The following is an 8,214-nucleotide window of genomic DNA, read 5'->3' on the forward strand; positions in this document are numbered from 1 at the left end:
ATACATCAAATTAACATGCAAACATACATAGGAGAAGCCATGGTTCGAACCTCTTATGCCTTGGCCACAAAAGGACCTTTTGATGACTTAATTTTGTCCCCTTATCTAAGGCATGCGTAATAATAATGACTCAATGAGATCAATCCAATGGGAAAAAAATGATCACTTTTATTTCACTTAATGGAGATCAAATCATGAGAGAGACATGTAACGAAAAAGCCTTCAATAATTTGAGATAGATACTACACAAAATAAGGAAGTTATGGTGAAACTACAACATGTGGTCTATAAGAGACCACATAAACTTTTCAATATTCAAAAAGGAACTAAATGGACTATTTCATATGCTCAAAGATGATGAAATAAATCTCTCATCATTTGTATATTCTCAATAAAAATTCCAAAAAAATAAGATCAAGAAAATCAATGTGAAACTACTCAAAATCATGAAGTAAGTAAGCTAGTCACACATAGTATGTGTATAGACCGTAATATTGGTTTGAGACTCTTCAAATATCAAGTTTTCATGGCCAAAAGATAAAAAAAACTATTGTAAATTAAGAATTACAGCAAGCAATAATGGAAATGAAGTAGGAAATAGAATATATGAAGAAAAATCAATACCTTGGTGAAATTAATATTATGGGCACGATCTCACATGAGGGACTACTCCATCAAAAGGTTTTAACTCAAGGCTTCAAAAATAAAGAACACAAGAATGGGGGTGTTGATCTCAAGCGGGCCATGATGGCCACATTTTTGTCAAGGGGACTCCCTCTCTCTTTGAAGTGAAACTCCAAATTAAGGTTATAATTGATCCCATAAATTATTTTTATACCTAGATCATAAAGGTAGATTTGATCTTGACCCTTGATGCCTTTGGTTAATGGCACATGAGAGGCTTTTATCCAAGTCACTCATTTATATCTTATTACCAAGGTTAATGGATGAGTTTTTTTATACTATTCATTCCTTAAAACCTAGGTTTATAGTCATTTTACCTTAAATCCATTAATTCCATGCTTTATTTCTCATTAAATCCAAATTTATGTTTACAATTATGCCCATGATTTTTGAATAATTTGTGAGAGTCAATAAAAGACAAGGACATGGACATAAAGTTAATATGGGACATCTACACATGTGAATAAAATATCTTATAACACCACTAATAGGATTTCAACAACACTAAAGTTTCACATGGGTCAAGCCTAAAGGTGGTGCCACATAAGATATACCCAACATGCCACAAAATCATATGTAGATAATAATATAAATCAATTTAATTCTCAAAATCCCATCACTTGACACATGCCAAAAATGACACATTTGAACAAAAAAAAGACATGTGACTTAAATGAAACTTAAGTCATAACAATATATCACACTTTAAATAACAAAGTAACGTGTTATAACACAATACGACCAAAAAAACTAATGACAAATATGTCCCCACATGGATATGATGTCAGCTTGATGTCATCTATGAGTGGGGAAGTGGGAGTGCCATGTGGCATGCCTATAGCCACTTGGGATCAACAAATTTGAAAATCACATTTTTTATTATTTAAAAATTTTGAAAAATTCTCCAAAAATCCCAAAAATTCTTCAAATGATTTTTCAACAATTTATCATCAATATAAAATCTTTTCTTATCAATTTTAGATTAATTTGGGTCAAAGGTAAATGAGATCTCTAGACTTATAATACTAGTTGGAGTCTTCCATTGGGCTAACGCGAATGACGTTCCACCGGTGTCTCAAACCGACCCAATGGACATATGCTCCATAGTCTATGACAATGACATATAATTGGTCACATCAAAATCATTGATTAAGAGCTTCCCATCACCGGGGGATTCAATGGATTACTGGTACACCCCTGTGGAACATGTTACTCTAATACATTGGTCCTCTCAAAGCATATGTGTACTAGCTCTTCTAAATTGAATAATACTATAAAAGAGTGGTTTCCCCATACGATTGTGGGTGCACATGTCATGGGACGGTCTCGTGTCAAGATACGGGCTCATGTCCCATGAGCCGACCATTCCATACAGGGCAAATACTCTTTTAAATATTGGGGTTCTATTATACTCAATTGGATTCTCCAAATCCTGGCTTGTCGTATCAACTATGAGGCATTATAATCAATATAGTCCTAACTCAAAAGTGACCATCACTTCTCTCCAAGAGGTCACTCTCTCAAAACTCAAGCTCTCCATACCTCATAAAACTCGAAGTATATGAATTTGGGCCCTAGTGTGTCAAGCACCCAGATTCAGCCTCTCTCTCTCTTTGCTCCCACTGAGCGAAAGACTCTTGGCTCTAAGGCCGCATAGCCAACATTAATATTAGAAATCTTTATGATGGCCTAAACATTTATTTTCATCTCTAATAATAGAATTTAAAGCTAAACAATATTTTAGATTGAGTAGATCTATGAACACTTTAAAATCTTGAAAACTAATGGTCTAGATAATACATTTCAAGATGCATTATTTTTAATACTTGAAAACCTTTTTTTCTCGTGTCCATACATCTTGAGGTTGAGATGATCGAATTGAGGGTTGTTTACCACCGAAACAACAATTTTTAATGAATTTTTGAGGTGCGCCTTAATTTAATTATTTAGAGTCTCGCCCTTATATAAATGTTTTCCTATATTCATATCTGGTAATGGCTTTATTCAAATTTCCATAATTTTGAATATTCAGATTATGTTTTGTCAAATACAGCCTTAAGGGCTCAAATTTCAACTAAGAGGCCGTTTGGATACTTCGAAATATATTTTCAGAAATATTTTTTCATTATGGTGTGAAGATTGAAATTTTAGGACAGAAAAGTATTTTTGTCAGAAATTACTTTCTTCGAAATTTGTATCCTTGTCTTTACCCTAAAAAATTGATTTTTAACAAGACTTCTCCACTATGGTGATGCCCACTTATAAAATACAATTAATTCAACCAAACCAAACCTATAAATTAGAGAGATAAACTATCTCAAATTTTAAGTTTTAATGTGAAAATGAATCTTACATACTTTAAATGGATGGCATGGCAGGTATTGCTTTTAATACCATCTGAAATTCTCATGGGTTCAAGTGCCATAAATGGACTTTCAATATACAACAAAAAGGACATTGTGTGAATAAAATATGGAATGTTGGTAGCGTTTGATAAACTTTCATTGCAGTGTCCTTGGGAATCACCTCTGCTGCTGACTTCCTGAATTCTGAAATGCAGGTGAAAATTGGTAGGGTGAAAGATGGAAACCATCTTTGATAAACTGTGGTGCTGGTAATTTCACCTGTTTGGCAATGGGAAAGCTGAAAAGTGCCTGTAATATTGTTCATTATGTATTTCATTGATATGATGTGCGCAATGCAGTTTTTAAAAGATATTTTATAATTAAATAAGGTTACTTCCATCAATCCATCATATTACCAAAAATGTAAAAATATTAAAAAATATCAATATTTATTTAACTATTGAAGAATATCGTCATCAAGTCCATCCACATCTAATGCTCTCTATACACCCACATGTTACATGAAAACTCAAGCATCAGTGATATTTGAGCATGAGGCAATTTAAACATATCCAATGTATAAAGTCCTCTGCCCATTTTTTCTTTGAATAATTCTTCAACTCGGAAAATGAGAGAGCAAACATATATCATTTATTTGAGAAATAGATATTTAAAAGTTTGTAAGCTAACCATTCAATATTGCCACCACACCAATACATTACAAAAAAGATAAATTTTTATTTTTTGAAATAATAACACGAAAGCAATTACTTAAACAAAAAGATAATGAGAGAGAGATAGCGAAAGAGAGAGAGAGATATATAGATAGATGACAATCTTATGGCACACACATGTATGCATACACTAATGATTTCGACGTTTTCGATATTGTCCCCACATCTCCTCCATAATTGGTGCCCTCAATTGTAACCCAACATTATGGGTAGACGTGCTCTGACAATTCAGATCCTCAAGTTCATCTTCTTTAGCTTCGTCTGCTTTTGATTCAGCTCTATTATGCAACTCGAGATCTCTCCTTACCTCGCTAAGAAATTGATGCTGAAATGCTCTCTCTTGATTAGAGCTTTGGGCTGGCCTCATTCAGATATAATTGTACAAAATACAAGTGGCATTTACAATTTTAACTTGTCATAAGTGGATATTGAAATTGGGACCTCAAGATGGAAAACCTCACTTTCCATATCCCAAAGGTACGCTCCACGACATTTCTTAATTATGAATGTCAATGATTTAATAGCTCTTTTGGAGTCCTCAGAGACCTCCTTCCTTAGGTCTCACTAAGGTGCCACCGTGCACCACAATGTGGGGTAATGAATCCACATGTAGTAGGGTACCCTGCATCCATAAGGTAATACTTCTTAACACCCAATATGTCCAATATATTAATATTTTTGCCATATTTACCTGAAATGTTTAATATATACATTTATTTTTTACCTTGAGGCACTGCTAATGGATATATGTACCGCTCCATAGCACTATGCAGAATTCTAAAGTCTACTACAGAACCTTCTCACTTGGCTAGTACATATGTCAAGTACATGTCGAAGTTAACTGCAGCCAAAACATTTTGAGATAGTTCACTCTTTCGGATTTCAGTATCGCTTTCACAATGCCTTTGGAACCCAAGCAGCAATGTGGGTCCCATCAAATGCTCTAACGTAATCAAAACATGAAAATTCCTAGATAAGCAATTGTAATAAGATCATCATCATTCATTAAATCTAAAATATACGTAGTGTTCACCTTGAAAAAATGGAAGAATCTCGTAACCCCTCTTATTTTTCTTAGTGCCTCTGATGAGACAAGGATGACAAAATACGAAGCCAATTGCAATATTGTATTTAGGACTCTATTGAAGTAATAGCTAATAATTTACCCAGAATACTGAAACTGAATTTGCATCACACTATTATGCTCATTGTGTACGATTGAATTTAGAAATATAGCTACTTGTTCTTCTACCATCATAAACTGAGAATTACAAAGAAGTTCACCTTCCTTTAAAATTCCACACAAGCTTAGAAAGGCATATGTGTCCATCCGCAATAAATTGAAGCAATTGTTCACATGAGATTGTATTAAATAAGAAACAAATGCGGCACCAGTCAAAGAACATGTGTGAACACCATTCCTCAGTATCAGGTAGTTGTAGTAGTACCAAACACATCACAAGGCTGCTGCATATGCTAAATCTCATTTACCTCATATGGATCCATATTGACAGTCTAAACTGTGAATTCCAACATAGACGTACATTTCAGGCAGGAGTAAAAAACCATCTATATAAACTAATAAAAAAAACCCTGCCACATAAGCCATGCAAAAAAAAAACTAGCCACATAAACCATGCGAAAATAGCCATCAACTTTAAGTATAGACAAAAAGCAATCCACGTAAACCATAAAAAAACAACCATCTATAAAAAAAAAACAATCCACAATAACCATAAAAAAAGGAAATCCACATAATGCATAGAAAAATAAAACATCAACATAAAAGAATAGAAAAATACACCAACCACATAAAGGCTATCCACATAAAGCATAAAAAAAAATAAACCATCCACTTAAAATACAAAAAAATAAAACATCCACATAAAGCCATCCACCTAAGCAAAACAAAAGCATCCAAGTCATCTGACGCATAATAAAAAACAAAGAAAAAAAAACAGTCTTCTCCCAAGTCAGCATAATTTAACATCATAACCAACCAACATAAAACTACCACTGCAGGATATGGGTCTGCAACCACAGCTTACGGTACTGTGGAGCAATCGATAGGAATATACGGGCATTCTTGGGATCCACAAATAAGTCAGCAACCCTAATGTACAACTGTGGATCAATACCTTCCTCTTTGTAAACATCAGACACATCATCCATGCATTTTGTCTGAAAGAGGGCCGAATGTTCCAATACCTTAACCAAATATTCTAACATCTTATCTATGGATGTCGATAATGAACTAAGTGCATAAGCCAATTGTTGTCCTATTGTGTTTTCCCCTACTTGCCTCCTAGGAGTCCCCCCTGATGTAGATGACCGACCACGATTACTCTTTCTGATCCTAGAGGAGGGCTCGCTAACATCCCCGCCATCAGTATTAGATATATCCTCTGTATCCACTACATTGCCTTCCACATATTGTGGCATCCAATCCCGATCCTCAGCCTCTGGCTCTGGCTCAATGTCCCCCACAGCTGGTGATTCCAAGTCAGCACCATCCAAGATAGAAGAACTTCTATTTTTCTCAGTTATCCCTTCCCCATACACAGATTCCATGCCAGCCTTTTGATGGAAGCTCTTGCTCTTGTATTTTGATGCCCAATTGTGGTTCTGTGATAAGACAATATTGCAAAATGAACATACAAACACATTTTACTTAATAAATAATTTTAATAAAAAAAGTAGTATTATTATTCTATATCAGGCAATACTCCTCCATACTGCCCAATTTACAATTATCATCCTCCTCTCTTCAACCCGTCCAAACCCAGATTCTGCGAAAAGTTTCTTAATATTACTATAATTAGTCATCAATGTTCGTAGTCGATTCTTTATTCTTCTTTGGTCAAACCCTGGGCCATATGCGTCACACATCTCACGTGTAATTCTGGCTCATCCCTCCCTACAGAACAACCCATTCATCATCAAGTTTTCTTCAGCACAACGGGCCATCACATTTAGAAGTTTGTCATCTTGTGGAGACATCCAGTTAGTTCCTCCCATCGCTATTAGAACTCATACATATATGGTTAACAACAGTTAATACACTACATAGTCGTACATGACAAATATACAGATGGAGCAGCTTACTTTTATTACTACATACTCAGATATCATAGCATCATATCATTCAATAAGAATCACATTCTAATAGCAAAAAAAGCTATGACCATTCACCTTTTGGCATAATACATAACTTTGCACGTAGATGAACTAAATTACAAAATCTAAGACTACAATACTCATAGGAGCTTCTATATAGTAGTTAGAGATGGACCAACTGATCTAGAAGGTAAGTTTCTCCTAATTCCTTCAAATACATTTTATAAGTATTACTAAAAAAAGTAAAGCGTTGATTACACACAAGAAAAACAAAACCCATTGCACACACTCTAGTTCATCAACAATTGTTTCTTGAATAACCCTTTGTTCTCTATTGACGATGACATCTTCTTGCAATTGAAGAGATTGAGTCCTCTGTGATACATTCCGTTGCCTCAAGTTTTCTCCATAGTTCAACCCTTCATTATAATCATCGCACCACTGAAAAAAGGTGCATCGTAGACACCTAAAGTACAATCTACCAAGATTTGTTTGAGAACTTGACGTAGCAGTGTTGCATGGTATATGACAACGACGTTAAGAACGTCGAGGTAAACCTCCATTATTTGTTAAGGCCGATGACATTTTCTAATGGCACCTAAATGTTCATAACCATGAAGCAATACATAAAAACTGATAACACGAAAGCAATCACTTGAACAAAGAAATACTAATATATATATATATATATATAGGTGACAATATTATGGCACACGTATGTATGTACATACACTAACAATCAATATGAATGTCATATGCCTTTATGCTTTTGATAATTCAAAACTTAACTATTTGATAACATGGAGGCAGCAGGGGCATTGATGCTCTAACCTTATCAAAATAACTAAAAAGAGAACATTAATATTCTTGTCCAATAAAACAGTAGACAAAAACCAAACAAGTAAGCATTTGTGATGGTCAAGTTGATTGGAGTCAATTGGCAATGTTCAAGTGTCACGTATATGCTCTGAGCCACAATCTTATATTTTCAACTTCTAGGCAACAACTATCATATTGAAAAGAATTGAAATTAGGAGAAAACATGAGATGGGTAAGCATTAACAGTGCATAAAATATAGAAATTAGCAAAAATTATTGCATGACGAAAAGGCAAAATAGGCATCATATAATTTTTTCACACTCTAAGAATAAAATCCAAGAACAAATGATAAACAAAATTTTAAAAATCAGCAGTGTTTATAAAGAGATGAATATTTAAAAATGAAGGAACATACAAATATAGTCTCAGGAAAGGGAAGAAATCGAGTTGGTCAATAAATTTAAAATTCAGAAAATTAGAAAGAGAATAATTGAAATGCTTGCTTTATCTGATC

This window comes from Amborella trichopoda, chromosome 10, assembly GCF_054954075.1.
Source record: "Amborella trichopoda isolate Santa Cruz 75 chromosome 10, AtrichopodaSantaCruz75HAP2 v2.0, whole genome shotgun sequence".
Classification (NCBI taxonomy): Eukaryota; Viridiplantae; Streptophyta; class Magnoliopsida; order Amborellales; family Amborellaceae; genus Amborella; species Amborella trichopoda.